Below are 18793 nucleotides of genomic sequence, written 5' to 3' on the forward strand. Positions count from 1 at the left end.
GGTAGCCACTCCCCCGCCCCGACCACCAAAGGGGGCGAGCTGTCGATGTTGAGTGACAGCTCGCCCCCTTTGTTGTGAGACCCAGAGCGACGGAGTGCCCGTCGCTGTCCGGGTCTCGTGCATGCACACGACGGAGCCGGCTCCGTTGTGCGCATGCGCACTGGCCCACCATCGACCCGGTTGCGAGTGCACAGCGCTTGCAACCGGGTCTGAATCAGGCCCAGAGTTCTATAATGCTCCATAACTTACTATGAGTGACTCCTACTGAGGGAACATGTATAAAACTTCCACAGGTAATGAAAAAAAAAATGGCATTGCTCAGACCAACCAAGCAGCTTCTAGCTATCATTGTTCAGTGCAGATTGGAAAATGAAAGCAAACATCTTACTGGTTGTCTGTGGCAATCTGTGACTTTATAAATGTCTCCCACTGGGTTATTCAATAGGTTTACTGTTGGAACGTGGATAGAAAAATTGCTTCAAACTACATGTTTGACTTAAATTGCATTCCAGCGTATACTTGCGGCGTACAGTATACAAGCTATCATTGGGCTAGCCTACACAAGACTATCATTGGGCTAGCCTACACAAGACTATCATTGGGCTAGCCTACACAAGACTATCATTGGGCTAGCCTACACAAGACTATCATTGGGCTAGCCTACACAATCATTTTCATAGAACCTGAGTTATGTAATTAGCAAACAATAGTCTCTGTATTACTTTCGCCTGAGTGATTGCTGAATTTCTCTATAGTTCACGACTATAAATGATTAACCTCTTTTTACACACAGACTGGTAATGGAGCTGGTGAAATCAGAGGAGATTCAGTGCTGTCTGCGTTGACGTCTTGAGCTTTTATACTCAGGAACAAAATAAAATTGGCATGCATAAAGAGTCTGTAATTAGTTCTCCTTGTGCTCACTGAGCCTATAAATATAACCTGCCCCCATTGTTGTCTGTGGAATAACTGCTGGAGCTTGTGACACAAAAGGCATGAGAGTTATTTTGGTCTTTTCTTTTCTGCAGCTAATTTTAGCTCATTGATGCAGATAGAGGGATTCCACTGACGTCAATGGGGCTCTGCGCTGACGTCACCAGCCCTCCCTCCTGGGCAGCAGCAGCAGCAGAAGGAAGAACCTGGCAGCCAGAATGCGAGCAGGACAGTGTGCAGTGCAGGGACACAGAGGCTTCAGGTTTCCAGTCCTGGGTCATGGGCTGCCGACGGAGCTTCCCGAACAGAGGAGAGATAGGAGGGGGGAGAGGGCTGTAAGTGACCCAGGGATCCCAGCTTCTTCCCCCCATACACAGCAGGTGGATGTGTCTGGGTCCTGTGTAACCTGATCAGAGCACTCGGGACTGGAGAGAGAGACACACAGAGAGTCCCAGTGTGTAAGTACAGAGGCTGCTATTCTTGCATGTGACAAGATAGATGATAGATTATTTTTATATGTGTATTTTAAGGTTGTTTACATTGTCGTTGTTGCCACTGAAAGAAAACTTTATAAAATAGTTGTCTCTCAATTATGTAGAGCCATAAACAGTACCCAGGTCCCAGGCATTATTAAATCGTTGGTTTAAATCTAATGTAAACTATCCTGTAATTTATGTTGCTATACACAGTGAGTCAGTGTAAAGATGTCATCAATTTAACATGTAAAATGTGTTGGGAATAGTATTACTACAGGTTATAAAATACTGTAATCTCTGAATGTTAGTCATCATTTACCACAATAATTGGTGACTATAAGAAGCTGCCAGATGAGTGCTTTTATACAGGGCATGTGTCTCTGACATGACAATACATTCTTATTGCCTACAGTGGAGAGGAGCTGGGATTGCACCTTTATAATTTAACAATTCCTAATAAATACTTTAATGATAACATCCCCATGCACAGGTCATTATTTAAATTGCAAAACGTATATTAATGTCACTGGTCTACAAGGACATTAAAAGTCACCTGATCCATACTGATGTGATTGCCCCATATAAAAGAACTCATCATTTATAATCTGCTTCTTCTATGTGATTCATATTATGTTTACATATATTCTGGTCAGGGAAGTTTTTTAGCTAATCAGGTGGAGTCCCCTAGTAGGTGATGCAGTTATATGTTTTCCCAACCACCCATTTCTACTGTTTTCAGTTTAGAATCCTTGCTCCCCTTAATATCTTCTTTATCCATCAGCACCAGCATTGAAAGCATCCATACTTTTCTTGTAGGGGTCTGCTTTTGTCCAATTGGATGTAGTAGAAATGCCCCTTTCGCACCTAATTGGATCATATGGGGGAGATGTATCAAACTTTGGAGAGAGATAAAGTACCATCCAGCTTCTAACTGGCAGTGTTCAAACACAGTCTGTAAATGGCAGTTAGAAGATGATTGGTTAGTATTTTATCTCTCTCCACTTTATCTCTTTCCAGAGGGATATTGAAAAGAAGTTTTCTTAGTAGTCATCCCTCAGATTACTGTTATCCAGGGGTATAGGGGGGGCGGTTCTGGTGGAGCGCGAGCTCCAGACGCTGAAGTAGTCAGAGGGCGCTCGGCGCCGCGCTCACTGCCTTAAGTCTATCTGCCAGCTGTCTAAGTTGACAGACTACCGGGTGCCAGCTCCAGGGGTACTTCTGACTCCTGCGGCTGACACGTTGTGCGTGTGATATCATGACGTCACATGCTCGGACAGAGGAGCTGGGCCCAGGACACACCCAAAGAGAAAAAAGAAAATATAAGAGGTGCGTGTTGGCTGCGCGGCGCCTTTTTGTTAGACAGTGCACTTTATATTTGATATATCTATTTTAGGTGCCTGTGTGATGCAGGAGAGGATAGGGGGATGGCAACACTGATATATAATGGGGGCTGATATACTGTATAAAGGGGCTGGTGTGACAGGGGGCTGAAGGCTGGAGTGGCAGGGGGCTGAAGGCTGAAGTAACGGGGCTGGAGTGACAGGGGACTGAAAGGCTGGAATGGCAGGGGCCCGAAGGCTGGAGTGACAGGAGGCTGAAGGCTGGAGTGACAGGGGGCCGAAGGCTGAAGTGGCAGGGGCCTGGAGTGACAGAGGGCTGAAGGCTGGAGTGGCAGGGGGCTGGAGTGACAGGGTTGCTGTAGGCTGGAGTGACAGGGTTGCTGAAGGATGGAGTGGCAGGGGGCTGAAGGATGGAGTGGCAGGGGGCTGGAGTGGCAGGGGGCTGAAGGATGGAGTGGCTTTTATTAGTGGAATAACTGGAGTTGGGGGGATCTTAGAGGTACTGAATTATTGTATTGTGATAAAAAAAAAGCTACAGCAGGGCTGCAACTAGGGGGGGCTAAGGGGGCACGTGCTGGACTTGAAAGGGTGACAAGGAGAGGCTGCTAAGGTGGGGCGGCCACAGGCATTTGCACGTGTGGGTTTGGGCCGCACGCCGGGACCTGCAGGCAGCCGTCTGCAGCCCGGCCTTGAGAGACACAGCGCAGCCATCAGTCTAATGTGACGCCGGTCGCATGCCAATCAGGGCTTATTTATATGTAAGATGCGTATTACATATAAATGTAAATTAAACCCAAGGAATTGCAGGAAAACTTATTTGTAGGTCTTGCCAGACCACATAAGTCAATTTGCAGAGTATCACTCACCAGGTCCACGTTCAGTGGCCAGTGCCTCTGCATAGCCAACCACAAGTTTTCAGACACGCATATAGCAGCTGATCCTGCCATACTAATAAGGCTGGTGCTACCATTAGCAAACTTGGGCATTTGCCTAGGGTGCCAATGGTTAATGACACCTAAAAAAAACAGCTTAGTGACATATAACTCATATATTGATTTTAAAGCTCAGGTGGTGCCTCCACACCAAGCTGCGGCCGCTGATATGATGAAACAAACTAAAGCTTCTTTAAAGCTACTGCTCCTCCGTGGCTGTGATGGGCTGGTAGGCTGGAACCTGTCACAGGTAAGCACCACAGTCCCAGTCTGAGGAGCCAAGTATACAGCCCATGCCTACCATGGTAAGAAGCCAAGGTGGAGTGATGGTGCCACTTCCAAGTGGAGGTGGTGGGGGTCCTGGGATGAGATGACTTGCCCACAAAGGAAGAAGAAAAGTAGGGCTTGTTGTCGGGGCACTCTTAATTAAATATTTGATATGAAGTATAAAGTTAAAATATAACTTTTAATTAATACAACTAAATATCCTGGGCTTTGGGAGCACCGCCAGCGGTCATTTATGTTCCACTAGGATGGAGAGATGTAATATTGTTGGCCTTTACTGATTTAATATCGGTTCTGTGCAGAATCCCCCCCTCTTTTTTGTTATGTGATGAGTTGCGCATGAGGAATCATGAGGAATTACAGATGTTATTTAACTATATAAATCCAGGTCCCATCTCAGATGGGGGCAGATGTACTAAGCCGTGGAGAGTGATAAAGTACCAGCTAATCAACTCCTAACTGCTAGGTTACAGGCTGTGTTTGAAAAATATCAGGAACTGATTGGTTAGTAGTTTATTTCTCACCAATTTATCACTCTCCAAGGCTTAGTACATCTCCCTCCCCCCTCCGGAGCAAATCCTTAGGACAGGTCCACTGAAGCTGTTAAAGTTTTTCAAAGATCAAAAAAGGCTTGTAATTCTGGCCCAACTCAGCCATTTAATTATTGAACTGGTTGATCTGAAGTTTGTAAGTCGGGCAGTTCTGTCACAGAAATTCTCTTCCTCCAATAAAATCCATCCCTGCACCTATTCCTCCCTACAGTTGTCCCTCACCATATTCAGTTATGACAAGGGGACAGAGGACTGTCAACCATCAAATAGTTTTTACAAAGTATTTTGTAATAGCCTAGGCACAAAGCTATCCTTCCCAGAATCCTATTATCCTAGATCCAATGAGCAAACAGTGACCCAGGTCTTATACCAGTACCTTGGGTTATACGCCTCGTACTCCTCTTGATAATTACATTAATAGTGTCCCCATTCATCTATTAGGACTTCACTACTTCTTTCTTATGGGATGCAGTCTGGAAGGCGACGGTCGAAATGCCGACCGCCGGCTTCCCGACTGTCAAATCCCGGCAAGGTACTAATGACAGGCGTCAAGGTACTAATGACAGCCCGACGCCCGGCATACCGAACGAAGGTAAGCTGGGCGCAGACAGCCGCGGGGGGGAGGGTTAGGTTTTAGGGCTCCCGGGGGAGACTTAGGGTTAGGCATCCCCCCGGGAGGGATAGGTGTAGGCTAGGGGAAGGGGGGCTTAGGGTTAGGCACCCCCGAGAGATTTAGGTTTAGGCTATTATTTGGACTGTTATTGAAATAATGAATCCAGGGCCTGATTCAGAGGCGCTCGCTGTTTGCGAGCCTTCGCTCTGAATCAGGGCGGCGGTTTTTGTTTTTTTTCGGCCTCCAGGCCACTCGCTAAGCACAGCTTTTGCGGGCGGCCTGGCGATGGTCGCGACCATCGGGCTTGCGAGGAGACCCTGTAGTAGGGTCTCATGTCTTGCAAGCCTGAGTGGACTTCCTGATCTAATAGAGCAGGAAGTCCACTATTGACATCACGAGTGATATCAGTAGGGCCGCCCACAAACGCCAGGCGTTCCTAAGGGAACGCCTGCGTTTGTGCAGCCACCCCCCCCCCCTCCCCGCCTTCAAAACGGGGCGAGCTGTCAATCAACATCGACAGCCGCCCCGTCTTGTAGCGAGACCCGTTGCGACGGAGCTGCCGTCCCAGTACGGGTCTCGCACAAGCGGCTCAATGGTGCCCCACTGCACACGCGCCGCATCCGGCGTGCGCTCACCCCGTCCAGCGACTGCAGCTCAGTCGCTGCGGGTCTCGCTACAAGACAGGACGGCTGTCGATGGTGAATGACAGCTCGCCCCGTTTTGTAGGTGGGGAGGGGGGGTGGCTGCACAAATGCAGGCGTTCCCTTAGGAATGCCTGGCGTTTGTGGGAGGCCCTACTGACATCACTAGTGATGTCAGTAGTGGACTTCCTGCTCTATTAGAGCAGGGAGTCCACTCTGCCTTGCGTTAGCCGAGACCCTACCACAGGGTCTTGTCGCAAGGCCGATGGTCGAGATTATTGCGACGGCCTCCAGCCCACTCGCAAAAGCTGTGGGAGGTCTCCCGCAGCTTAGTGAGCGGCCAGAGAAAAAAATAAAAATAAACACGCCCATCAGACCCTGCGAGCTGCCTCCGGCAGCGAGCGTGTCTGAATCAGGGCCAATGTTTGGTCCAGTGAAAGTTGTCTGGAATAAAGGTCCTCATTCAGACCCGGTCGCAAGCGCTGAGCGCTCGCAACTGGGCCGATGTTTAGGCCCTGCGCATGCACAGCGGCCGCACTGCACGTGCACAAGCCCCGGAGCGAGAGAGAAATGCTCTCGCTCCGGAGCTCACTACAAAAGGGCCTGCTGTCGATGTTGATCGACAGCTCGGCCCGTTTTGTAGGCGTGGCGGGGGGGTGGTTTCACAAACGGAGGCGTTCCTTAAGGAACGCCTGCCATTTTGTGGGCGGCCGCACTGACATCAGCAGTGATGTCAGTGGGGAGCTTCCTGCTCGATCAGGGGGCTTGCGGTTGCCGAGACCCAAACTTAGGGTCTCATCGCAAGCCCCGATGGTCTTGACCATTGCGACCATCAACCTGGTCGGTTGCTAAAGCTGTGGGTGGTAACCCACAGCTTAGCTAGCGACCAGGAGGCCGCACTGAAAAATACCAGCGGCCGCCCACATTCAGGATAAGCGCTCGCTTCTTGCGAGTGCCTCTGAATGAGGGCCAATGTTTCTAGATTCCCGTGAATATTGCTATAATTTGCAAAAAAATCCCATTCTTACAATTCTAGAACACTACGGTAGGTGGTTTGGGTCTGCAGGAGGATTGTCCTTCAGCCTCTACCGATCGCTCACTGCGATCCGGCCTTGGTGGCAGGTAATTGACAAACATAATTACTGTATAATGGTGCTTCCTGTGTGTCGCCCACGATAGATCCTAATGAGCTCCAGTTTGTGCTGCTACTTGTGGCTGCTGATGGCATATTTCAGTGTTCTCTGCTACTGCAGGAGAAGGGAGAAAACCCAGTTGGGTTATAGAAATCAGTGTTGTCTGATGCAGAGTTGAAGGTGCACCTTTTTGTGTATCTTTATTGTTTACACAGGGCATAAGCTACAGAACTGAGAACATCCTATTATGGGTTATTCAGAGTTGTATGCATTTATACTTCGGACAGGAGAAACGGAACTGGGTGATAATAGCTTGCAGGCAAAGTTCAGTGAGCGTGTGATGATGCAAGCGAAATACTGCCGTTTAGATACAAATCTTTTGCACTGAAGTGTTGGGCAGGTAAGTGCGCACGGATGATGATGGCTAGTAGCAACCAGGAATACACATAGGGGACACGTTGCAGGATGTCTGCACTTCTGTAACTGGGCCAATATACACTTTATTTTCTGTACGTAGTTTGCAGCAACATACGCCTGATTTTAAGGACACTTTTAAAATTCTAGTCGGGCTACATTTTCTGAGTTGTTGTTATGCACCTGACAACTTTTTAACCATAAAAAAGGTAAAACTTGACAGTCAGGTCCTATGTGTCAGACACAGGCTGCAGTGGCGTAAGTTCATCCCAGACGCCTGGAGGCAAGTTATAATTTGGTGCCCCACGCCCCCCTCCCGTCCCAGCCGCTGACACTATAATTTTGCACATAGACAGGCTATAGATAGATGAAGGTGACAGCTGATGGTCTGACATGGAGCCCTCCACTAGTGTCTTCTGCTGGGAAGGGGTGCCATGTATTGGGCGGCCGTGACGGTACACTCCGGGTACATAGTTACAGCCCTATGTGGGGTGAATATGTTGTGGACAATAGAGGAGGTGCCCCCTTCAGAGCTGGATCCTGGCGGCAGGCGCCTCCATTGCCTCCCATAGTTCTGCCCCTGACAGGCTGACTTTAACGTGAGATGGAAAATGTTTAACTATGGTTCAGCAATTTGATGTTTGCAGACACACTGACATAAAGAAACTACACATAGGTGTCCATTATATGTGCTAGAGCTGGTAAGCCCAAAACAGCCAGTTCACCTGCCAATTAACTGCGTTTTCTATACCTTTTGGGCCTGATTCTGAGTTGCACGCAAAAGCACTCGCAGCAGCGTCTATTGGCGGTCGCCCATCTGCGAGTTTATGCAAATGTTGCTACAAACTCCTCCCCTTGTGTACATCTGTGTGCAAGGACTGAGACGCCCAGTTTTAGGGCCCATGTATGCTGTAATACTAATTGGTGTGTCCTTATATACCCAACATTGGTCGTACCATTAAAACTTGCTCCAGCCCTATGGCAGGTCGTGTTTCTCCATCTGACCATGGCCTCCTATACCTGCGGCTGGGAATGCAGCAGCTTGCATTCCCAGCACTACTAGACACCTCCCAATCACTACCCAGGAAGGGCCATCACTTTTCTGTCACATTTATGATACTGTCAGAACCGAACGCAACAGCGCCTTTGTGTGTCCCCTCCAAGTAATGCATGCGCCGTAGGGGTTTTCAGACATTTCCACACATGCGCAGCTGCAATTAATCGCTCAGCTACGCGACAAGAATCAGCATTGTGTGCGATTCGGATCAGGCCCTTTGTCTCTCAAATACAGCATAATAATAAAGGAAACCAAATGAATAAAAGTGCTGCATGGGGGAAATACATTTTTTAAATCAAAATAATTTTTCTTGGAGATACCTTTTTACTAAAGTAACCCCTGCAGAGTAAAAGCATAGCTGCAAATATAGTGTAGGCAGTAATTATTGGTAGTGGCCTGCTGGTACTTTCTACACTGCTCTGTATCAGCCCCAGAAAGCTGCTCTGTTACCTCTTTCATGTTTTCAAACTTCTTCCACATTCTTTTCATTCTGTTATTCAATACAATTTATTTTTGTTAGCATTTAACAAAAATCTAAACATAAAACATAAAACATCATTTTGTGTGACAGCAACCACTAAGGCAGGATATACAAATTATTGGTGACATGTTAAATGGCAAATTGATGGATATAAAAGAGCCCTCTCTATAAATCATATAAATATATTTTCCCCTCATAGATTAATTAGAAACATTGAACATTTTTAATTGTTGTCTTGGAAAAAAAAATACAAAGAAATACAAAAGATTGTTATTATGAACATTTTACAATACATTTTGTCAATAAACCTCCCATCTCCAAAATAGTAGAACCTGCCAATGGAAAGTTCAGTTTGGCATCTATACCCCCTTTTGGTATCTGTAACATTGGCTTTACCAAAAACAGAGCTCTTTAGTTATTTTAGAAAAGGCACTCTAACCATACTCCCCGTAATGCCCAATATACTCACACATTTCTGATACAGCGGGTGCAGGCCTGTGACGATGCAATTCACATCTGGCATGTCCAGGGCGGCTCTGGTAAGAGGTCGATGAGTATGCTCTGACCTGAACATCCCTCCACACAGTGAATAAGAAGGCGGCATGGTGTGTGATTGAAGCTTGTGTACTATGAATCCTGGAGCACTTTAATGAAGTCTGATAAGAAAGTGGAAAGCTGCATACACACACAACGATTTAGTTAATGAACGATTTTAGTAAACGATTTTCTCCCTTGAAAAAATGAACTAAAATTGTTTACTAAAGTTGTTCATTTACTATGTTCATTTAAATGTAATGAATGATTTTTTAGAACTACAAACGATTTTTGCATATTCCCTTACTGAAAATCGTTGAGTTGACAAGTCTGACTGAACTACAAACGTGAACACGCATGAGCGAAAATCGTTCATCATTTGACTCAGAAAGTGAACGATTTTTACAAACGATTATCGTTAAACGATATCGTTTAATGATAATCGTTCAAAAAATCGTTGTGTGTGTATGCACCTTTATCCTTACAGGAAGGGGTGAGGATTCCCAAACTGTGAGAGTATTAACATTTAGCACCTAGTGCTTCTACTAGTGGAGGGGAGGAGGTTTATTTGTTATGTTTATTAATTTCCCGTTTTATGCAGTGCCTCCAGATTTAATAGTGTCCCTTATGCAGTGCCCCCAGACTTAAATAGTGCCCCTAGACTGGTCCTGGCCCCAGCCCAGCACGGCAGGGAAAAGCGCCAGGCCGGCAGGCTGTTTCTGCCGGGCGATGGGCCCGCAGAACACAGCCTGAGGAGAACACTGTATATGTGTATAATATATATATATATATATATATATATATATATAATTTCATGTGTATAAATCAGACATGAGGATTACTTACAAAGCAAAACATCAAGTAACTGAGGAAGTTATGTTCATTTTGCCCTTTAGGTTCTGATGAGATGTGTCCGAGCTTGAGTTGTTTTTGAATTAGAAATTTCCCAAGCTCCACATGGAAATCCCTTGATGTGATTGACTGGGATTTCTAACCATTGCACACTGGAAATCTGCCCAGATGTTTGTGCACACTGGAAATCTGCCCAAATGTTTGAGCAGTTTCTGTGGGTCACACTGAATGTGAAAATTATAATAATTGTTTTGTTTGTATATACAATTTAAGAAGCATTTCTATGAAAGTACAATCTGAAAACTGACCCCCCATTGCTGACCCATATTTGCAAATCAAACATTGCCCCCCATTACTTACCTGTACCTACAATACTTACACTGCAACCTCTTACTGACCTGTACCTACAAACTGAACACTGCCCCCATTACCTACCTGTACCTACATTACAAACACTGCCCCCTTACTGACCTGTACTTACAAACCAAACACTGCACTTTAATGACCTGTATCTACAAACCAAACACTGCCCCCCATTACTGACCTGTACCTACAAACCAAACACTGCCCCCCATTACTGACCTGTACCTACAAACCAAACACTGCCCCCACTACTGACCTGTACCTACAAACCAAACACTGCGCCCCATTACTGACCTGTACCTACAAACCAAACACTGCCCCCATTACTGACCTGTACCTACTAACTGAACACTGCCCCCCATTACTGACCTGTACCTACTAACTGAACACTGCCCCCAATACTGACCTGTACCTACAAACCAAACACTGCCCCCCATTACTGACCTGTACCTACAAACCGAACACTGCCCCCCATTACTGACCTGTACCTACAAACCAAACACTGCCCCCATTACTGACCTGTACCTACAAACCAAACACTGCCCCCATTACTGACCTGTACCTACAAACCAAACACTGCCCCCCATTACTGACCTGTACCTACAAACTGAACACTGCCCCCCATTACTGACCTGTACCTACTAACAGAACACTGCCCCCCATTACTGACCTGTACCTACAAACCAAACACTGCCCCCCATTACTGACCTGTACCTACAAACTAAACACTGCCCCCCATTACTGACCTGTACCTACATTACAAACACTGCCCCCTTACTGACCTGTACTTACAAACCAAACTCTGCACTTTAATGACCTGTATCTACAAACCAAACACTGCCCCCCATTACTGACCTGTACCTACAAACTAAACACTGCCCCCCATTACTGACCTGTACCTACATTACAAACACTGCCCCCTTACTGACCTGTACTTACAAACCAAACTCTGCACTTTAATGACCTGTATCTACAAACCAAACACTGCCCCCCATTACTGACCTGTACCTACAAACCAAACACTGCCCCCCATTACTGACCTGTACCTACAAACCAAACACTGCCCCCATTACTGACCTGTACCTACAAACCAAACACTGCCCCCATTACTGACCTGTACCTACAAACCAAACACTGCCCCATTACTTACCTGTATCTACAAACCAAACACTGCCCCCATTACTGACCTGTATTTATCTACAAACCAAACACTGCCCCCCATTACTGACATGTACCTACAAACCAAACACTGCCCCATTACTTACCTGTATCTACAAACCAAACAGTGCCCTCCATTGTTAACATGTACCTACAATACAAGAACTATCCCCCCCCCCTTCCATTACTTGCCTGTGCCCAGACCCTTTCAGAGGTTCATGGAGGACCGCCCCAGGACAGCCTGTGCTCTGTACTAGGGCACCGGCTGCACTGCCCTAGTTACAGCCCTGTTACCTAATTTATGCAATTTACCTTTAAAAGCGTTCAGTTCTTCACATAAAAAAGTGATATTTTAAGATGTAGTATTAAAAACTCCTGTTGAAACTATACAAACATGAGCATCGTAATAATACAAAATTGATTAAATTAACTTACCTAACATGCAGGAGCGTAGCAAGACCTATGGAGGCCCCATGTTTAACTTATTTTGCAGTTTATCTATTTTGATTATAAATGATCAAATATTTGCACATATGCCTACTTAGCTGACATGCAGGATTAAATAAATGGTGATCGTCTTATAGTAAGTATTATAAATCAAAAAATGATATATATTTTTTTTTAACGATAGTCTCTCTGCCAGAGGCAGCTCGGGCCTCATAGCAGCCTGTAAGTGGTAGCTGGTCTGCCAAAGATTGGAGGAGTGTGTACAGTGACAAAATCCTTTTAGCAAATTATTTCAGCACATGCAGATCTGAGATCTTTTGCAAAATTGGACAGGCTGTCTAGGCATATATTGGGTGTTGAATCTCCGTCCAGGTCTCCTGTAGGATTGTGTCAACAGTATGGTCTGGAGTTGGATCCCTGTAGGATTGGACATGAGTGTACCCATTTTAAGTCATCCAGCCTATTATCAGATTAATAATTTGCTTTATCCAAAGTTTCTAACTTAAAAACTGCTGATAAAACTGAGGAAGGTGTCTGAAGAGGTAAGGGTCACAGGCCAAAATTTGTTATATAGTCCTTACCTGAAGATGTTATTCAGGTTCTTTTTCTGAAGATGTTGCTGTTTAGGACCTTATTGGAAGATGTAATCCAAAATCCTTATTAGTAGTCGATTTCCAGTCACCTAAATAAAGCAGGAATTACTCAGAGAGTATCAATGTAGGTCAAAATGTCACCACAAAATGGCTGCCAGTATCTGGGCATCCTTTATATAGGGCTGTGACCTGCATTGTGACATCACAATGCATTCAGGCAGCAGCTAGAGATAGCTGTAACTTAGATAAGATCTGGGGCCTACCTGCCACATTTATATAACATCAGTAGGCATTTATTGGGTGTTGTCTGCATTCAGGTCTCCAGTAGAATTGGACAAATGTGTTCCCATCTTAAGTCATTCAGTGCCCTAGATAATGAATTTGCTTTAGCCATTGTTTCTAAATTAAAAACTGCAGATCAAATGGAGGTAGATGTCTGAAAGGGTAAGGATGACAGGCCAAAATTTGTTACGTAATCCTTACCTGAAGATGTTATTCAGATTCTTTTTCTGAAGATGTTGCTGTTTAGGACCTTACTGGAAGATGTAATCCAAAATCCTTGACAGTAATCGTTATCCAAAGTCACTTAAATAAAGCAGGAACTACTAACAATATCAGTGTAGGACAAAATGGCTGCCAGTATCTGGGCATCCTTTATATAGGGCTGTGACCTGCAATGTGACATCACAATGCATGCAGGCAGCAGCTAGAGATGACTGTATCTTAGATTAGCTCTGGGACCTACCAGCCACATTTATATAACATCAGTAAATGTTTGTATAAGCTAGTGCTTCCTAGGTGAATCTCTATTCTTTATTCTTGAACCCTGCATGGGGATTTGGGCTTTGCAGATGGAAGTCTATAGCCCTTTGCTGCAGGGGCATAGCAAGACCTATAACAACATTTAAACAGGGCTCCCCCCCCCCCCTCTGTTCAAATTATTTTGCAGTTTATCCATTTTGATTGGAAATTACCTAATATTTGCACTATCTGCCTGCTTAGCTGACATGCATGATTAAATAATTGGTGATTAGCATACAGTATGTATTATAAAAAAATAAATAAAAGTGATATAATCTCCTTAATCCTAATTGATATAATGCATTATATAAGAAGGCTATGATTCAATAATAAATCAATCAGTGAGGAACAAAGTCGGAGCCAGCCGAGCCAGTGACAGCTGATGCCCTGCAGCAGCACTCTGGTGAGGATAGAAAAGCTGGGGCTCATGAGATGTCAGTGTAAGCCGGTGCAAGGAGAGGGTACTTAACTCACGCTGTCGGGATTTCCATCTGTCGGGCTCACAGTGTCCGGATTTGAACAGCCGCCGGCATTACAATCCCATTCCGATGCATCACACACACAGCAATAGGCACATGCACAGTTGCGCGTTATGCCAATTTAACCACTTAATATGTTTAGGCACTAGGTTTGAACTTTTATTACTTGGATATTGCCAAATTAGCAAATGGATACATATATATAAAAAAAAGAAGTCAGAAAACAAAAACAATAAGTCAAAAACTTTTGAGGCCTTGTCTGCGGCTTGGTAAAATTTCCCCCCAAGCCCCCGCACCCCCTTTCCTTTCTGGTAGGGCCTGCCTGTACCTGCAATACAAACACTACCCCCATTATTGACCTATACATACAATACAAACACTACCCCCCTTTACTGACCTGTAAGTATAGTACAAGCACTACACCCCATTACTTACCTGTACCTACAAACCAAACACTACCCTCCCATTACTGACCTGTATCTACAAACCAAACACTATGCACATTACTGACCTGTACCTGCAAACCAAACACTGCCCCCATTACCTACCTGTACCTACAACACTACACCCTTTACATACCTGTGGCTACATTACAAATACTGCCCCCATTACTGACCTGTAACTACAAGCCAAACACTGCCCCCATTACTTACCTGTACCTACAAACCAAACACTGCCCCCATTACTGACCTGTACCTACAAACCAAACACTGCCCCCCATTACTGACCTGTACCTACAAAACAAACACTGCCCCCATTACCTACCTGTACCTACAACACTACACCCTTTACATACATGTGGCTACATTACAAATACTGCCCCCATTACTGACCTGTAACTACAAGCCAAACATAGCTACAGTCCAAAAACTGCCCCCTTTGGCTGACCTGTACCTACAATTCAAGTATTGTGTGCCCATTGCTGACCTGTCTTATCAAGCTAACCTGAGCAAACTAGCTTCAAGAAAAAGATAGGGGAAAACACTAACAGTTTTAGTATTCATTTGTTACTTATGTAACTGTGTATACTGTATTGTAATGGTGTTTTTATTGGGGGCTTGTTATGTTGAACATTTGGCACCCCAAGATATGTTTCCTGCACTAGAGAAAAAAGACAAATACTAAATTTCAGTGTGATCGGAGCTCATTTCGCATTCTTCAGTGGCAGTATTATCTGCAATAATGTAATGCTTTGTATACAGCACATTGCTGCTGACAGACCATCTGTCATATGCCACTTTTCAAAACTGCTGATGTACAGTCAACCTTGCTGTGTTATTGAGCACTCTGCATCTGCTAATTTTGTTACATCAAGTAACTTAATAATGGAGTCATGTTGGCAGGTATACTTACAGTACATACCAAGAAAATATATTTTGTTAACTCTATAGTTATAGGCTTTTTTTCCCCCTTTGCTAGCGAAAATATTTGGGACTTAAGACTTTTTTTGAAGCTGTCAATAGTCCATTTTCCTGCGACACTACAGGAAAACTCTTACTGCCCCGTGCCATGTACCAGAGATTTCTGTGGCCTTAACCCACTTACAGACACTTACTACCATCGTAAAAGGAAAAGTTCTGTGAGGCGCTGATAGGAACACTTATGGTGCATACACACGGGACGATCGTCAATGATAACGATATCATTGAACGATCTCCCGGGTGTGCTGGATGATCGATATCGATCATCCAGCACACCACCAACCCGCCAACGACGGCTAGCGTCCCGCGATTGATGATCTTGACCATCGCGACCATCATCATGGCCGCTCGCTATAGCTGTGGGTGGTCAGCCAAGAGGCCGCTTCAAACAAAAAAAAGCCCGGCCCTGATTCAGAGCGAGCGCTCTGAATCTTTAATATGAAGAGAAAGAGATAGAAACGTGTTAAGAGTGTCCCTGTCTCTAGCCTACACTGCTGATGCTTTAAGGAAATCCCCCAGCGTATTACTGTAACTCCAATCTGCTATTTCATCGCCAGTAACTTGCTCCGGGACTGAGTTATTTCACCTGTCTGCCTTGCCCCTACCCTCTTTCCGGGTATTGCCTGGAGTCCGGGACGGGGGAGCGGTCAGCTGTTCACTCGCTGCTGGCCGTCACACTGGACGTGAGGCGGCCTTTGTGAGCAGCACCAGACATCACGGAGCTGTGAGCCGATGTGCGACGTACATGCAGCCACAGGAGCTGACTGACTGAGGCGGACACGACGGAGCGTATCGGTGCTATACCCCCACTAGGTGAGCTGACTTTTACATACTTTACGACCCTTTGGCTACGCTCATATACAGCCGGCTATTACGGCAACTACACAGCCCTGCCTTTCAGTCTAACTTAAGTATCCGCAAACCGGAGGATTACAGAGTTTTCTTTAATACAGTTTATGCATAACAGGGAAATTGGCATTGGAGCAACTGCCCGGTTAGGGCTAAGGGAAGAACATTGTAACTTGTTCTCTAGAGCTATCAGGGGTGCACCCCGATTGGATACTTTATAAGATTGGAATGCATTATTGATGCTTTTTTGATACTTGGTATTTCTTATAATATTTAGAAAACAAGGAAGACAATTAGAGTTTTCTTTCCTTACCTTTTTGATGACACTGTAATTATTGCATATACATCAGATATGTGGAAGAAGGCCTAAGATTTAGATTTATTTTTCCATATTTATATTCAGATTTTATTTTTATTTTACTTCACATATGCACGTATTCTTTTATTGATTTCTTCTTTTCTTGTCGCTAGAGTGTTTTGTATATTATCTTACATATTGAATGTATTATGACATGGCACATGTACTAGAGGTAATTGCAGGTACATACATTTTATTGGAACTATTATGTATAATAGTATTTGCTAACTGGATCGTTTTTATATAATGATATTGCACATTATATATGTCATTAATATCGGATTTATAGTCCCTTTGAGATAGATGGCATATTAAGACGTGTTCTTTTCTTGAACATAAATAAAATATATTATTATATTAGAATTGAATTGTGTATCTCTTTGGTCTGGGGTAGGCGAGTGGCGCTATCAACCTTGTATTTGTGTTCTCTTTAATATGTGGGTGAGGGAGTGGTGGAAGAAGAGTATAAGGTCACTGCTGTGATGTGAGCCAGTAGTGCTGGGAATGTGATCCGCTCATCATAATAATAGTTTCTCCCTGCATTTCATTATAAATGTACTCATTTGTTTTAATTATTGTCTTTATTGAAATACTTTGCTTCATTTAAAGCATGGGTTACCAACAATAAATATTCTGTGTGCAAACACATGCACGGGAACTAGCATAAATATATAGAGGATAAGACGAGGTCACATGGGTGGCCTCTAAAATATATTAGCTTGTTCCTGCAGGTCTACAGAGTCTTTCCCTTTATGGGTATTTTTGCTGTTGTGATTAATCCCCTTTCTCTCCGTTTTCTCTGAGAACCTCCACAGGTTCAGCTACATGACCAATTCAATGTGTTATTTTTTTACGTATATGCGGCACTGTCTATGAAGAGCTTGGTGGGCATAATAATATTGATTTGGAGACTTTAGTCTACTGTGTTAAGATGTTGTTGCATGTGCACATGTACTATATGCAGTGCTATTTTTCATCAGGAACTCGGGACCTGATTCAGACCCGCTCGCTAGATGCTTTCGTTCGCCCGATACGTATGCACATTCAGCAGGGCAGGCGATCGCACGGCAAGGCATTAGCACGCCCACTATGTCTTGGTGTGCGATCGCTTTGTGTATGTAGATGGCCACCAGCCAGTCTAAAGACACCTACTTGTGGATGTCATCTCCAGGAAGTGTATGCAACCAAGGGATGCGATCGCAGCGCTTGTGGCTGACTATACCCTACCACAAGCACTGTGAGCATGTCAGTGTAAAAACCAGCCAGGTGACGTGTACTATGACACGGCCTCTAAATTATGCACGCCTCTGAAACGACGTTGAGACGCTCAGGCACGCCCGCGTTCTCATCTCCACTCCCCACTTTCTAGCAGCCAGCCCCTGTCACCACCCACAAACGCTTCTCCTGTCACTCACTCTGCTGGGCAGTCTATGCGCAGTGAGAAAACGCTTCCTGATCTCTTGCACTGGTTCACACACGTGCACTGCGAGGCGTACGCATGCACACAATACGCAAATCGGCTGGCTGCGGGAGAACACTTCTTAGCGAGCGGGTCTGAATCGGGCCCTCAGTTCCTAAACCTCTCATTAACTAATGTTCTGGGCCAAAAGGTATTTTCCATAACATAGGTTTTATTTTAAAGTCCCGTTTGAGTGTTGTATGTATGTATATTATCAATAGTTATCTATATCATTCTCTATATAAATTTATATAATACATTGAATCAATTCTTAATTCACAAGTCAAATGCAAATAAAAAGACTGATTAGATCATACTTACCGACATACTGGCAGCCCCCTCCGGGAGGGTGCTGCCAGGTCAATGCAGCAAGGGGTGTGGGGGTGGCTTAAATGGTCGGTGCGGGGGGCATGCCCGCGCGACCACGTAATCACAACCCCGCCCCCGCTTTATAATGCCAATATTATCTACATTGTAAAGCAGGGGTGGGGCTACGATTACATGATTCAGCACAAATTGCATCATCACCCCCTTCCTGGACTGCCCACTATCACGTGCGGGCGCCAGTGATGTGCGGTGAGGTGAGGCAGAGCCTTTCCTGTCATACTTAGGTTTACTCCAGA

At 45.0% G+C, this 18793-nt stretch overlaps 1 protein-coding gene across 1 annotated transcript in view; it reads left to right on the forward strand.

The window, feature by feature from the left end:
• The first annotated feature begins 1154 nt into the window (after nt 1-1154).
• Nucleotides 1155-18793, forward strand: part of NR4A1 (nuclear receptor subfamily 4 group A member 1) — a 63992-nt gene continuing 46353 nt past the window's right edge. Inside the window, exon 1 of the mRNA XM_088446194.1 lies at nt 1155-1391. The gene's annotated coding sequence lies outside the window, so the exon portion shown is untranslated. The remainder of the gene's footprint in view (nt 1392-18793) is intronic.

This window comes from Taudactylus pleione, unplaced genomic scaffold (genome assembly GCF_031769625.1).
Source record: "Taudactylus pleione unplaced genomic scaffold, aTauple2 ptg000005l, whole genome shotgun sequence".
NCBI classification, from domain to species: Eukaryota; Metazoa; Chordata; class Amphibia; order Anura; family Myobatrachidae; genus Taudactylus; species Taudactylus pleione.